At 42.3% G+C, this 15,568-nt stretch overlaps 1 long non-coding RNA gene across 1 annotated transcript in view; it reads right to left on the bottom strand.

Moving 5' to 3' along the window:
• LOC115063856 overlaps nt 1-15,568 on the bottom strand; it is a 32,202-nt gene continuing 16,634 nt past the window's right edge. The window contains exons 2-3 of the long non-coding RNA XR_003843728.1: nt 6,415-6,497; nt 1-85 (exon numbers count right to left, since the gene is read on the bottom strand). This is a non-coding gene — a long non-coding RNA (uncharacterized LOC115063856). The remainder of the gene's footprint in view (nt 86-6,414; nt 6,498-15,568) is intronic.

Below are 15,568 nucleotides of genomic sequence, written 5' to 3'. Positions count from 1 at the left end.
TACAACCAAGCTTGCTTAGGGCACGGACCCGCTCCTCTGGACTTAGAGAAACATCTGTATGGTCAGGCATAGCAGCTAACTTTTTCTGCAATACATATTTTATGCTTTTGATTACAATCATTTAAATAAGATATATATATATATATATATATATATATATATATATATATTTAATTCATGTATTCTCTTTTCCTAAAACCCAATACTAATATCTCAGGAAATCCTTCCAATAAGATTTAATGATATGACCAACACAAGCACACACCCCCAAAAAAGACACACATCCAGGAAAATATATACCCTTGCTGGTATAAGAACTCTTCATAAGTTTCAAAGTAGAATTATGTGGCATTTCCTCGGTATGCAAGTGTTTCGGGTAAAGCATCATTAATCCTCATGTAAGCAGTGGGCCTTACCCAACCTAGGTCATTTGCGTCTCAGTTGGGCTTGTGTTATTGACTCTGAAATTCTCCAGAAAGTTGCTTGCATTAAAGTAATTGTTAGCATATGATTGTATCCCATAATATATCTTGTTTAATGAACAATTTCTAGAGTCTTTCTCCATTGTCACAGAACAAAAAGAAATGTCAATCCCCATGAAACAACCAAAACCAAACCAAACCAAACCAAATCAAACAAACAACACCCCCCAAACAAACAAACAAACTAACAAATCAAAACTGGTAAGTCCCAGAGAAGCTCTTTCAAGAAAAAAAAAATACCTTCTAGGTTCATTTTTAAAAAATAAATAAGTCTCTTAAAACTTTCCTCTAATAGTAATTGCTCCATTAATTAGTTCTTGACTGAGAAAACCCTAATACATTATGGAGAAAAGTTACTTCTAATGCTATCCTTGAGTTTTCCTAATGAAGCCATAATGTAGAGCCTTGAAAGTACATGGGGCATACATATTCCTGCTAACTGTTCGGAAGAAGGCAGTGTGCCTCAGAAACGCAAGACTCAGAAAAAAAAATTCCCATTGATTATGGGCCCAACAATAAGTATTTTATGTTCTTTGTTACAACTTGAACTGTAACAGATGTAAATGCATCCATACGTAGAAGCATCTGTTAAGTAAGGTGGAAACAAGTCTGGCTACTGGCCAATGTAAACACCACACTCAGACCACAGCGTGTTTTTGCCCCAGTTCAGACTTGTCTGTCTTAAGAGTGTGCTTCAGGCACCTGCAGCATCAGCAGCAACCAGGCCTTTCTTAAAAAGGCAAATTCCTAACTGGCTCCACTGCAGATCTACACACCCTGGATCTCTGTAGGCATCTGGGAAATAGATGGGTTCCCTTAGTGTTCTGCCTTCTCCAGTGTTACATCACTTGACCATTGCCTCACACACTAAGAGACAATGGGTTACACCAGAGAAAACTTAGTGCAACTACAGCCAAGGTAAGACATTTGAACAAAGTCTGTAGAAAGCTCTGAAAAAGAGTAAATCAGAAATAGCTGTATTCTGGCTGTGGATAACTGAGCCAAAAACTCTCAAAAGTAGTGCAGGAGATTAGATTCATAGAATTTTCCTTATGTCATCTGATTACTTCCAATTTTATGGCAACTAGAACACTACAAATCTGAAATGACTCTTGTATCTAAAGGTTTAATATATAGCGCAAGCCATAAAACTTTTTTAAAAGGTCCCATTAAGCTGAAGACAGTGATGCTTCCTCAGCTGTTACTTTTGATCGGACTTGTAGCAGTGAACAGGAAAGCTCCTTCCCATTATTTCCTCCCCAAGGAAGCACCAAGGACTGCCTTCTGCTCTGCACGGTCTCCGGGTACCTTTCCTGTGACTTGCTGGGTACACCAGGTCCAATCACAGTTCAGGAAATAGTAAGATTTAGTCTCTTGAATTCCCAGAGGAAAAGAGTTTCTGGTCCAAGTGACCACAACAAATGGCTACACAACATTTTGATCACCTTACAGTTCTTGATCTGTTTCCTCTCGGTCAAGAATTCCAAGACTAGAGAGGTATGATGAGCAGCCATGTAAAACATGTGCTTCCTACCTATGTGAGTTCAGGTCAAAGCAAAACACATTTCCTTCGTCAGATAATCAGAACCAAAATACAGTTAGTTTTAAAAGCACACTAGTCCAAAGTTTATAAAAGAATGTGAAAATTTCTAATGGAGAGAAATGGAAATGACAACCATCCTGCTTCAATTACTGCAAAGTGTGTACATATATTGAATTAACACCCTATGCCCTATAAATGTTTTTAAAAGATTCTGTTGGAATTTGTCAAAGGCACTTAAAAAAAAAAAAAAAAAAACATCTTTTCATGACCAAAGTCTTTTAGAGAGCCGAGCTGGTGGGAAATGAGCTCAGCTTAAGAAAAGTGTATATGAGAAACCAACAGCCATCCCTATAAACAGAAAAGCCTGAAGCAAGCCCAGTAAGATCAGGGGTTACCACTTCTATAAAAGCACGGTGCTTGAAGTTCTAGCTAGAACAGTAAGACGAGAGGATGAAAAAAGAGATACAAATAGGAATAAAAGAAGTCCAGGTCTCTTTGTTTGCAAATGATTTTATACATGAGATACTACAAGGACTACACAGGCAATGTGTAGAGAGGCCAACAATTTTCAGAAAAGTGGCAAGCTACAAAATTAATCCTAAAATTAGTAGCCTTCCTTTATACCAACAACAAACAATCTGGGACAGAAACCTGGAAAACAATCCCATTCACAGCCGTAGCTTTAAAAATACTTGGAGTCAATGTACAGAATGAAAACTCAAAAACACTGAAAAAAAAAAGAAATCAAGGAAGACACAGAAGATGGGGAGAACGCTCATGCACGTGGATCAGTAGGATTCATGTTGTGAAAACAGTCATGCAAGCCAAAAGACATCATCAGATTCAATGAAATCTTCAGCAAAAATGTGATGCACTTCTTCACAGAAATTGAAAGAAGAAATTTTAAAACTTCATACGAAAACTCAAAGGACTCTGGGTAGCCCAAACAATCCCGAACAAGAGAACACTGCCGGGGGAGGGACTCACCATTTCTGATTTTAAGCTATACAATAAGACTATAGTAGCAAAAACAGCATGAAAACAGATGACTTGGAAAAAAAAATGTACACTGGAGAAAAGAGCATCTTTAACAGAGCTTATCTGTCTACATGTGGAAGAATGAGACCTGATACTTCTTTCTTGCCCTGCAAACAAATCAATTACAAATAGATCAAAGATCCTAATACTAGATATGAAACTTCTACAGGAAAGAGGAAGAGGCTTAAGTAAGAACTTTCAGAATACGATCCTGGTTGCCCAGGAAATAGGATCAACAGTCAACAAATGGGACTTCATACAATCAAAATCTTTCCTACTACAAAGGAATCTGTTCACTGACAGAAGAGGAAGTCTATGAAATTGCATTAGAAAAGAAATACATTTGCCAGCTATATATCTGATAGAGGATTAGTGTCTCTAATATAGAAAAAACTCAATAAACTAAATATCAATAAAACAACGCTATGTAATCACTCTGCTATGGAACTGAGCATAAAGTTCTCGGGAGAAGAAAGTGTCCACCATCCTTAGCCATCAGGGAATTACAGATAAAACTACTTTGGGATTTCACTGTACTCCAGTCAGAATGGCTGAGATTTAAAACATAAAAGAAACCAAATGCTGACAATGATATAGGGAAAAGAGAAGCCTCCCGCACTGTAGGTCACAGTACAAACTGGTACAGACCAACTCTATGACCTAGATACATCACTTTTGGCATATACCCAAGCTACTCTCTCTCCTACTCCAGGGACACTGCTCATCCTTGTTCATTGCTCTATTCACAATAGCTAGGACATAGAAATAGCCTAGGTGCCATGAGGCAACGAGTGGACGATGAATAGAATTTTATTCATCTGGAAAAAATAAATTATGAAAATTTCGGGTAAATCAACAAGATTGGGAAACATAACAAGTGACATAACCAAGACCCAGAAAGACAAATATGGCATGTCCTCAGTCATACATGGATCCTAGCATCAAATCTTTAGATTTTTGTATTTAACTTGAGGTGCATGTAGAAGCCAGTAAACAAGAAAGGAGCCATAGATGGAAAGGGTAAAAGAAGATCTTAAGGCCTCAGAGGATAGTATGGCTAAGGGGGATAAAGGGATAAAGGGAGGAGAATAGTGGGGGGAAATGGTTTAAGAAGGGAGGGTGGGGAAGCAGGAGCAGAGAATGGGATAAGGAGAGAAAATTAGCAAGAAGTTTGAAAAGCTCAAATGGAAGCCTACTATTTTATAAACTTCCTAAAGAGAGAGAGAGAGAGAGAGAGAGAGAGAGAGAGAGAGAGAGAGAGAGAGAGAGATTTTCATAAAAATAGTTATCTTATCCCAGGAATAATGCTTCTCCCAGAAGGCAGAGATTGTCATGTAAAACGCCCAGTGCCAAGTGTATGATGCGTTCTCTAAAGTTGTTTATTAGCGGTGTCCTGGAGACCTCTTGCATGATACAGGCTACTGCCATTGTTAGGGATGTCCTGGAGACCACCTATACAACCCAGCCTATTGCCGTTGCTCTTGAATTCCCACTGGAACTTGATAGTGAGACCCTATTGCTGGGGACACCATATACTCTGTTCATAATACATGGAGAAAGAAAGTTCCTCCTTTCTGTGTAAGGTACTGTTCAGGCTGCTGATGGAGAAAGGTCATCAACAGAGTTACCAGTTATGAACCCTGTGAGCTACAATAATGATCAAGATGGCAAGACATGCCTATGGGTACAAGAGTGTCATCAATGTTACGGAGGTAACCAACTACTTTTCTCATTGAATTTAAGGTCTGCTCCACAAGGAAATGCAAACCTGGTAGTGGCCAAGAGCCAATGGTTGGGAGTTCATAGGACTTATGACTATTATTTTGCTAAACAGAGCATCAATCTGCCCCTTAAATACCTATAGATTTGGGCAGCTCATAGATCATATCAAAGAAGTTTATTTGTGCAATGGATGGCAGTTAATGCGGAAAACTCCCAACTGGTCAAAGTGTGAGAGAATAAGTGTCTATGGATTGACCTCCATTGTTCAGGGACCATAATGGAAGAGGAGGCAGGAAGAGGTAAGAGTCAGAGATCAAAGAAGTGCAAAGGAGGGTCTTCTGGTCATGACAGATGCACTCGCACAAGTCTGGCTGACTGCACGAGAGACACACAATGTGAAAACATTTACAGCTTTCATTTATCAAGTCCCCATGAGAGGCTGAGGACATCCATAAACTAGGGTCAAAGAGATTATGTAGAATGTCTATATTCACATTTAGGGACTTATCTGGGCTACCGAGCAAGTAGACATGATCCCAAAGTCCTGTTACAGGAGCCTCCCATAAATTTCTCCTGAGAGGTTTCATTCAGCAGTGGATGGAAACAGATCTAAATCCCATAGCCAAACATCAGGTGGAGCTTGGAGACTCATGTAGAGGAGGGGGTGGGGATAGGACTGAGTGAGCCAGGAGGAGCCAAGGACACCACAGGTAGACCTACAGAGTCAACTAACGTGGGCCCATGAGTGGGGGGTTGGGGGAGAGTCACAGTCCCGGAACCACCAGTCAAAGGGCATGCAGGGACCTAGGCTCCTCTACACATTTGTAGCAGATGTGCAGCTTGGTCTTCATGTGGGTTCCTCAACAACAGAAGCAGGGACTGTTTCGGATTCTGTTGCCTGCCGCTGGATCCCCTTCCCCTAGCTGAACTGCCTGGTGGGGTGGTACACGAGGGAGACTTCCCCTTCTCTGAGGAAAAGAGGAGGAGATAATGGAGGGAGAGATGTGTGAGGGTGTGACTGGGAGGAGAAGAGGGAGGGGCTGGCTGTGACCAGGAAGTAAAGTGAATAAATAAACATATTAATGGGGGGAAAAGTCCTGTTTCTTCCTCTCCCAACACACTGTTCTTCTGGGATACTGGTAGGAAAGCTGTCAATTCTGACAGGCTGCAGAGGGAAAGTGAGAAACACAAGCAGCTTAGGAACACAGACACATCAGGACAGTGCCCAAGCAACAGCTCCGTGCTGAACATGTAAGACTTTTCTCAGTTGTTACCACACACGGCAAGCCTCCAACTTTTATCTGTAAATGAGCTGAGGCATGAAGAGACTGGAGTGCCCAAACGCGATGACCCCTCTGAAATCGCCTCTGGTATTTTTCCAGAGGATCTATACTCCTAGAATCTAGCCTCACAGATTAACATTTCACAAGCTTTGTGAGCAAAATGTTATTTTTAAATCTTGCAAAGATGGCTCTATTCGTCACTTCCTCAAAGGACAAGGCCACACAGAAGGCTAGAAATCTACAAGTGCTCTGTGTCTTAAGGTAGTAGTGAGTCTTTCTATAGCCTGTCTCGATCTTCTTTAGGAGCTTTTCAACCATATACAACATGTGGCTTAGCATGACTTACCAGTGAGTTCACAGTAAATGGCTGCTCCATGCTGTCCTGTCTGCAAAGGCAAGATGCTCACTCCTCCTTCTCAGTCACTTCATCTGTTTCAAAGACACAGAGCAAAGCTGAGGTCACTCTAGGAGAACACGTCTCGATTCCCAAGGTCCAAGTTCAAATGAAGGTGAACCCATTGAGAAAGGTACACAACCAGAATGCCTCAAGGGACTATGGCAGTCTTCTCCAGAAAAATACAAAACCCTGAGTGGTTATGCGTGCTTGAAATTGATCTTCAAAGGTGGAGGGATGCAGGGAATTAAGGCTTGATGAAAAGAGTGTATGGCCCTGCCGTGTGCTGGTTTATTTAGAATCCTATGCAAGGCTATATATAAAGCAGGCTTACTTCCTTCAAAAACAGAAAAAGAAGAACATAGTTGTTACTAACAAGAATGCTATGGCAACTGACTCTTCACCTGGAGCCGGGCTGGGTTTAAGCAGCCTGAAAGCTGCATCTGGGAGATGTATCAGACAGTTGTGTGTATCCAGTCATTGTGAACCATGGCTTCTGGAGTCCCCTCCCCTTGAGAATGAACAAGACTGCCCTGTTCTAGTGGGTCTTCTACCTATGGAACATGATAAATGAATATTGCTCCCACAATTATGTTCCACATTATATATCAAAGATGAGGATGTGTTGCAGATATAATATAGCCACTTAAGCAGTTGGTCTTAATTAAAAGGCCATGAGGTCTTCACCAGAGGAAGTGAGACTTTGAACAGCTTGTTTTGAGATTCAGATGCCAAGAGTTCTGCAGCTGCAAGAAAGCTAATTCTATCCCAAACCACAAGAACTTCAAGAAGGAGCCACAGCCACAGCTGAGCCCCTACCCACCAACACCCAAAGAGATCCCTAGGCTGTCCTTACAAGGTCAACAGCTCAATTGCAGCCTTAAGATACCATGGAGAGAATCTATGTAAGCTAAGCTCACATACGTGTCTCACAAAAATGTGTGATGAAGATAGGCTGTCTTTAGCCATTAATTCAAGGAAATCAATATGGTAGCAATAGAAAACCAGCCATCCGTGTGACTACATGTAAGTTATACTGTTGGGGCATCTGGAACAGGTAGAAGTAAAAGTACCTATGATATGGCTGTAACAAGGATTAAATGGGTTAGCAGGTAAACTGTAAAGAATTCTCACCCCATAGCCAATATTCCATAAGCATTAAAATTATTAGAATTTTTATTTTGCAGCTGAAGAAACTCAGTTTCAACAGTGTTAAGCAAACATGCCTAAGTTCAAATCTTTACAATTGCTAACCCTTCCTTTGAACAACATGAAGGTTTCTCTCCATCCTTATGTAGCAAAAAATCAAATAGAGTTATTATATCTAGAGTAAACATTAGAGTGAGATAGTTGCCTTCCAGAAGTCCTCTGATCTTGAAGAAACCATTGTAGAAAACAGGGATTTCTGTGATCTATAGAGTTATTTTCTGGGGGAGCTTTACAGCCTTTGCATGACTTTGGTCACAAGACAGTCCCGGCATACCTAGAGTGTCTTGCATTATTGAGTACTGAAAAATGTACACAGTAAGGGCTGAAGCTACAGGGGTGTGATGTTTCCTTCATGAAACATATAGATTAGATTAGGGGCATTGGTATAAGGAGCTTGTTTTATACCCCTACCCCCATGGAAAGAAAAGAAAAGAAAGAAAACCTTTGTGAACAATCAATAAATATGCTTTTGCACGACACTTTGATGTTCATCCACAGTGGCCAGATCTCCCTGCTACCAGCAAGGTCTTAGCTCATTCTTGAGTGATGCTTTTGCTTTGATCATTCCACATGACCAAGAACAGCAACACTCTTACTTTTCTACCTTTAACCAGGTCGACACTTTAACTTTCGACACTCATCTCCTCACTTTGGAAACAGTGGAAGGTGACAGTCTCTTAAATTGTAACACTGTGATTAATCCAATCTGATCAATCAATTCTTCTCCATGTTATTTTTCATCCCCACCCACAGAAACCTTTCAAAGGAAAGGACTTTGCCTCTTAACTTCTGGCTTTTCCCTCTTGACCCCATCAAACCTTGGAGTAACTTGCTGAGCTGTATGCCTGAGTTACAAAGATGCCCAGGGAAAAAAAAAAAAAAAAGCAAAACTGCTTTGGAGAGCTACAGTCAGAGTGTGAGCTGATGGCTCTGATACTGTGGATGATGAGGAACTCAGGCAACACTCAGGGGAGCAGCCACTTCTCAGTTCTCAGACCAAAAAGGAAAATAAAAGTTCAGCGTTGAAGAGACTCCCTGCCTGATGTAGGTGCACTTGCCTGTAACCTCAGTACTAATACGGTAGAGTCTGCAGTGCTCAGGAGCTCAAAGTTAGCTTTAGCTACAAAGACAGTTGAGTTCAGCTATACAGAAGGGTAACCTAGGCTACGTGAGACCCTGACCCTGTCTCAAGCATCAGAAAGAAGAGGAGAAAGGGAATGGTAAAGAAAGAGCCAGAACAGCATGGATGGGTGAGGGAGGATGCATGGGCACAAAGAAATGGTGATCAGTCATCTGGTCTTGTAAAAGAATCACACCATACATAGAGATGTGGAATCAGCAGGGTCAGAATTTCTGTTCAAGGCCATTCTGTTCAGATCCAGTCTACACTCGTGGGACTCTTTTTATTAGTTAATAAAAACACAGAGTTCTAGAACTCATACACAAAGATTCTGAGCCCAGGAACTGGCATCTTAGAACACAGCCCAGGGATTTCCCACACAGGAGATTCCAGAGATATAGTTTGGAGAGAAAAAACAAAAAAAACAAAAAACAGTACTTAACTGTACCTGGCAATGTATCATGCAGGATTCTTAGTTGCAGGCAAAAGACCCCAACTCTTGAGTTCGAAGAACAATGGAGAGATCATTTATTTCCAGGAAGGCCAGCAAAATTGGGCTCAGAGGCTGCGTTTCCAGGAACACCACCTCAAATCTCATAGAAGTCTCAGGAGACCACAACGCTACCCAGCGGTCTCTGTGATAGCGAAAACAAGGGAGTCTACAGCTTCCTCCACTCCTGCCACGAACTGTTGCCGTGGAAACTATGTGCAGTTGCCTGGGGGTTTTCTACATGTCTGTAGTTTCCATATCATGAAATCAAAATGTCCATCAGTTATGCCTAGGTCACAACATGTCTGCAGCCTGTAAAGAGGGCTGAGTGTGTACCTTTAGTGTGTCACACTTCTATAGAAGGCAATGGACGTGCTAATTTAGAAACGTATGTGTTTGGGGTGGGTGGTGGAACACAACAGTGAGCACACAGAAGCAAATGAACAAAATCTTCTTTGTAATGAATTTCCATTGGTACAATTGTTTAATTCAAATATCTTAAATACCAGAATTAATTAGCTTGACTGCAGCTAAAATAGTTACTTTGAGCTTTCACACATAAGTTTATAATTCAGTGGTAGAAACGAACTCCTTCCAAATATAAGACAACAGAATTTCACAGATAGGTTGACCTATTATTTGAACTGTTTATTGCTCGATGGCCCTGTTCCTATATGCATTTTTATATTTTTTTCAGTTCCCAGTTCTAGGTCAGTGGCTCTCAAAGTATAGACCAGCTATCCCAAGATGCTTCCACAGAATGTTAAAGGTCAGTATTATTTTCATACTATTACAACAGCGTTTGATTTCTTGCATATATGTGGGTGAGTACTGAAGGGACCGGTGTTCACTCAGGACCCCAAAACCAAATTCTCAGCACGAAAGAGATTTATTTGCCTCAGAAGGGCAGAGGGTAGGGAATATGAGACAAAGACAGAAGACAGAGGACAAGAGAGAAGGGCAGGGGATGGGGGGAAAGGAACAAGGGAGAGGGGAAGTGGGCATTTGTCCCAGGAGGACAAAGAACTGCCACTAGATAGAGATATAGCATATAGAAAAACAGTAGTTTATAAAGATAAAAGGGGAACACCTGTATTAGGATGAGTTGATTAATTTTAATTAGGCATGTCAACCAAGATGGCCAGAATGGAGCCTTTTATTGTTGAACTTCAGTACTTTGGTAGCTGGACCCTGGTAGTTAGCCTCAGTGGGGAGGAAGTGGCCAAATAGGAGGATAAATCTTTGTGGCTAGCATTAGGAATGCTATCTAATGGTTTGTAGCAAGGCAGAGGGAACTAAGGAGAAGGGTGTGGCCTGCCAGAGCCATGTTTGCCATGCTCAGGCTTGCTGGAGTCCCGTCAAGCACGTATGTGGGTGTCTGAATGAATGTGCACAGGTGCTAAGGAGTGTGGAGGTCACAGGTCAAGGTTAGCTGTCTTCCACAATCACTCCTCCACCATATGGTTTTGAGACAGGATCTTCACTGAATGTGAAGCTCACAAGTTGGCAAGCCCCAGGGATGCTCCTGCCATCATCTACCCAGGGCTGGGATTATAGGCAAGCCCTTCCTGGGCCAACATTTATGTGGGTGCAGAGGATCGAACCCCAATCCTCAAGCTTTCAAGTCAAGCTCTTTATCAATAAAGTCAGCGCTAAGCTCTAGTAGTAGTAGTAGTAGTAATAGTAGTAGTATCAATCTCTCATAGTTATGCTTTAGAGAGTTCCAAGGGAGTAAAGTAATTTATAGAACCTTCACTTCAGTACTCATAATGTCTGTTTTAACATCTAATACTGTAAACAACACACTTAAAATTGCATAACTATCTTTAGCAACATTTTCGAGGGCAAAAAGTTTAAGCACTGGTTTTATAAGATAAGCTAGCAAACAAGCAACATAAAAATGCACCATACTCATGCCAGTGCCACCCAAAATAAAGCAAGCCATATGAATCTAACACAGGGAACATCAATGACAAGGTCACCTTTCATTCATGCTACTGGAATCTCCATGAAATAAGAAGAGAACTTAAACAGTAAGAGATACCGGGCTTTACAGAGCTGAGGCCCACAAGTACATATAGAGCAGGCTGGTAAGTATCCCACAATGCCATTCTCTTTCTGATATGAAGATATCATTGTCAGTAGATACAGAGCCACATTTTCCTCAGACCCACATTTTCCACCTCTGGGGCCATGCTACCAAGTCATAGTCTACAGAATGTAGACAGAAGTGAGGCAGTCAAGGTCTAGATCCTGAAGAATGATAGCAATGACTGAGCATGATGGGAAATTTTCTTGGGCCTGGATTTGCATGACCCAGGGACTTTAGGCAGCAGAAAGTCAGTGGTCACCAAAAGTCAACCTGAGACAATGGAGTTCATGTTGGTGGTCTCACTCTGGTGAAGACTAAAGATGTGGAACTTGTAGGAAGAAGCAAAGCAGAATCAATTCTCTTAATTAAGAGAAATTAATAAAAAGTGAGGAACTAAAGCAGAAAGAGAGAGAGAGCGTCCCAGGAGAGAGGAAATAGTTAAATTGTTTTGTCCCGATTGCTCTGTAGATTCATTGTAGAAACTGGACAAAGGCTGAGGTAATTTCTACTGAGATCAGTTAGCGCTTGGAACCTACTACAGGTTTAGCTGATTAAGAGGTAACATTTGTCCATGTTCTGGTCCTGTCAGGAGATAGTCACACTCTGCTCATGTGCTATCCAACACACACACACACACACACACACACACACACACACTCACAAATATACTCACATACACACACTCAAACACACACACTCACACACACTCATACACACTCACACATGCTCACACTCACACCCACTCACACACATACTCCCACAAACATACTCTTCCCTCCCCCCATGTCTAGTCTATCTCTGACTTCTGCTTTGTCAGCTGTTGACCTTCATCGTCTGGAGCTGTTGGAGCCGGCTGGTATTCTTACCATTGACCTTGCAGGTGTTCCAGGCTGTTGATAGTCTGTGCTCTTTGTTCTCACATGTATGTGGCCAGCATTAGTGTCCTGCAGCAGTGTCCTGCACATGTTCCTCAAGGAACGGTGCTGTAAAGGAGGCAGCTGGCCTGCTAAGGCTGCCTCGGAGGCCTCCCTTCCTCTTTTCTGGCCCAGCTGGTTGCCTGATGCCCAGCTACAAGCTCTTGTTTCTCCTCTCTAATGTCCCCACCTTAACTGTTTTACCCTCAGCACATCTGTTCTCATCCTCATATTTGTGATAACATGTAATTTTACCATGAGTCCTTTTCCCTAACTACCTATGGTGAGACATCTTCCATCTTGAGGGATACATATGATTCGCTGCACCCACCGCTCCTCCTCTTGCCAGCTGAAGTTATATGAAGGTGAGATGTGTCATAAGGATGAGCCATGGCAAAACAGGAAAAAAAAAAAAAGAGCATTTTAGTTTGCTTACACTCAGACAACTTAGACAGATGCAGATTTCTCTCTTGCTGAGTGCTTCGATAGACTGTTTAGGGAGCTGGACCAGCATCCTGCCAAAGAAAACCCGGGGGACCATGGCCATGCTAATATGAGAACACAAGCCTGTCATTACTCTTCTTTCCCTAGTCTCTGAAACTGTCTGTTTAGTCTCTACCATTCCTCTATGTCCCCTTAGCACCACATGCCCTGAAACAGGCTTCTCCCTAATCAATCTCATACAGTCTCTCAGATCTACAGTGAGCTGCAGTCCCGAAAGCTTTTGGTTGTCATAGTTAATTTGGTTGTTTACAGTAAACTTTAATTTTTAAGTTTTAGTTTCTTGTGAGTGTGTGTGTGTGTGTTTGTGTGTGTAGTATATGTCCCTATACCTGTACATGTGTGTGTACATGTGTGTAGAAAGCAGAGGTCAATGGAAAGATATCCTCTTCTTTTGCTCTCCAGTTGATTTTTGACAAGGTCCTTCACTGAACCTGAAGCTCATGAACTCAATAAGACCAGCTGGCAGGGCGTGTCTCTGCTCTCTACTGCTAGAATTGCAAGCAAGCATGCACCACCATACTTGGCCTTCTCCTGTGTGTTGGGGACACCGATGCATGTCTTTACATTTAGTGACAAACTCTTTACCAACCAAGCTGTCTCCCCAGTCCCAAAGACTTGGGCACCATGGAGCCTAAGGCCCTGTACTTAGGCACTTACAATATTTAGTTGTTTTATCTATGGATTGGAATCAGAGAAATGGAAGCAAGATTCTGATGAGGAAATCAAAGCCATTTTTATTTATTTATTGCCCAACAGGAGAGAAGGCAAACAACTTTAGTGCTAAGAGGATAAGCAAGTGGTACTGGAAGGCAGGAAGCAATCCCTGTAACATTAACTCAGCAGGAGAGCCGGGCTGAGGCTGTCTGTTCTAACTCTACACTTCTGCAGATAACAGGGAAGAGAGGTTGAAGATGACTTCAAGGGCTAAAGATAGAACAGTGCAATTTGGAGAATCAGAAATATACTGAGGCAGAATGTCAGAGGCAACACAGAAGCACTGCATGCCATGCAAGAAGAAAATATAATTAACTGTTCGAAGTGAAGGTCCAATGTGCCAGCAAGCACACAGTGCAAACAGCCCCGTATTCACACAAGGTGGAGGTAAACTTAGTTCTAACATCTTGTTAATGGTCCTTAGTGTGCCCCACCAGGCAGGCAGACTCATTCACAAGTGGCCTGGCTGTGTATCAAACACATACACAGCTGTTTAAGAACTTCCATCAGAAACGTTAGAGTCTCAGCCTGCTCCTTAACCTCATTTCCAGTACAACCTACCTTCTTCAGATTTGATAAGATCTAAATTACAGCCACTTAACCTATGAGAGACCTTCGGTGGCTCTGCCTTTTCAGGTTTATCCCTAACCACTTCCCTAACGCAGCCTCTAGAAAAGGTAACTATTTTCCTCTTAAACTGACCTTTTACAGAGGTGTAGAGAGCTTCCTGCTGATCGTGACATAAAGGGCTTGGGGACATGGGTACCCAAAGTGTTCATGTTCACAATGAGCACAAAGAAGCTAACCCTGTCCCAGAGGGTCAGCTGACAGCAGCCCAGGGAAGGGATTGAGCAGCCAGCTGCTCAGAGGGTCTATGACAAAAGGGGCCTCATCCTTGAGTCCTCTCCAAGTGACAGGTCGGAGAAGTTGACTGCCCTTCCAACCAATAGCAGCAGCAGCATCTTTCTGTTTGATCCCCAACTCATTGCTGCCAACTCTCAATTGCCCCCACAGACTGGAGCATAGTGTGATTCTCTCTTAAAATATGGAGCAAATAATGGAGAGAATGAACAGAAGACTTTGTGTCTTAGGTTTTTCTACCTCTCCTTCTTCCTCTATCCCCCCCTCCCCTGATCTCCTCACTACTTTCTGAAGGGCAGGGGATGTTCAGAATCTAGGGCCTCACATGCTAGACAAGCACTCCACACTAAGCTATATACTGAGACCAATTTTGTAGGCCTTCCCCCCCCTTTCAGTGTCAATATACTTATCTTTTAAATATGGATACTCTAGCTGCACAGTTTTGGCTCAGGCCTTTAATCCCAGCACTTGGGAGGCAAAGGCAGGTGGATCTCTGTAAATTCAGAGTCAACCTAGTCTATAAAGCGAATTCCAGGACAGCCATGACTGTCCTGTCTCAAGAAACCCTGTCTCAAAAATACAACAACAGAAAGAAAGAAAGAAAGAGAGAGAGAGAGAGAGAGAGAGAGAGAGAGAGAGAGAGAGAGAGAGAAAGAGAGAGAGAGAAAGGATCAACCAACCAAAACCAAAACCAACCATCCAATGGACAAAACCCACTTTTTCTTTTTCAGGAAGAGGTCCTTAAGCTTAGAATCCTGACCCACTTTCATCCACAACAGCAGTGTTTTCTAGAATACAGAAAAGAATCTACCGGACAGTGAGCACTCTCCTGACAGGCTCTACACTGACAAAAGAGCTGGGGACATCTCTACCCAGTCGTGTTCTTTTCTTCCGAGTGCCACAGTGACCTGGATAAGCAGGTGAGGTGCTGTCAGGTGAGAGAACAGACCAGCTCATGCCATCTGTACAAGTTCAGTTCTTACTGGCCAAACGGACAGCCTTTCTTGTCCCCACTGGGTTAGAGTTCATTTTCCAGGAGGAACAGGGTGCAGCTTACTTTAATTAGTGGTGCAGAAAGGAAATTATTGAGCTGCAAAGATCTTGATCTTATCTGCTTCAGATAAAGGGAGAGGGCCACTCCCAGGCCTTCAGTGACAGATTCACAAAGGAGGACCTCTCAGCCATACTCTTAAAGCTGCAGA

This window comes from Mus pahari, chromosome 1, assembly GCF_900095145.1.
Source record: "Mus pahari chromosome 1, PAHARI_EIJ_v1.1, whole genome shotgun sequence".
Lineage (NCBI taxonomy): Eukaryota > Metazoa > Chordata > Mammalia > Rodentia > Muridae > Mus > Mus pahari.
This window is presented reverse-complemented; position numbering and strand designations above follow the sequence as displayed.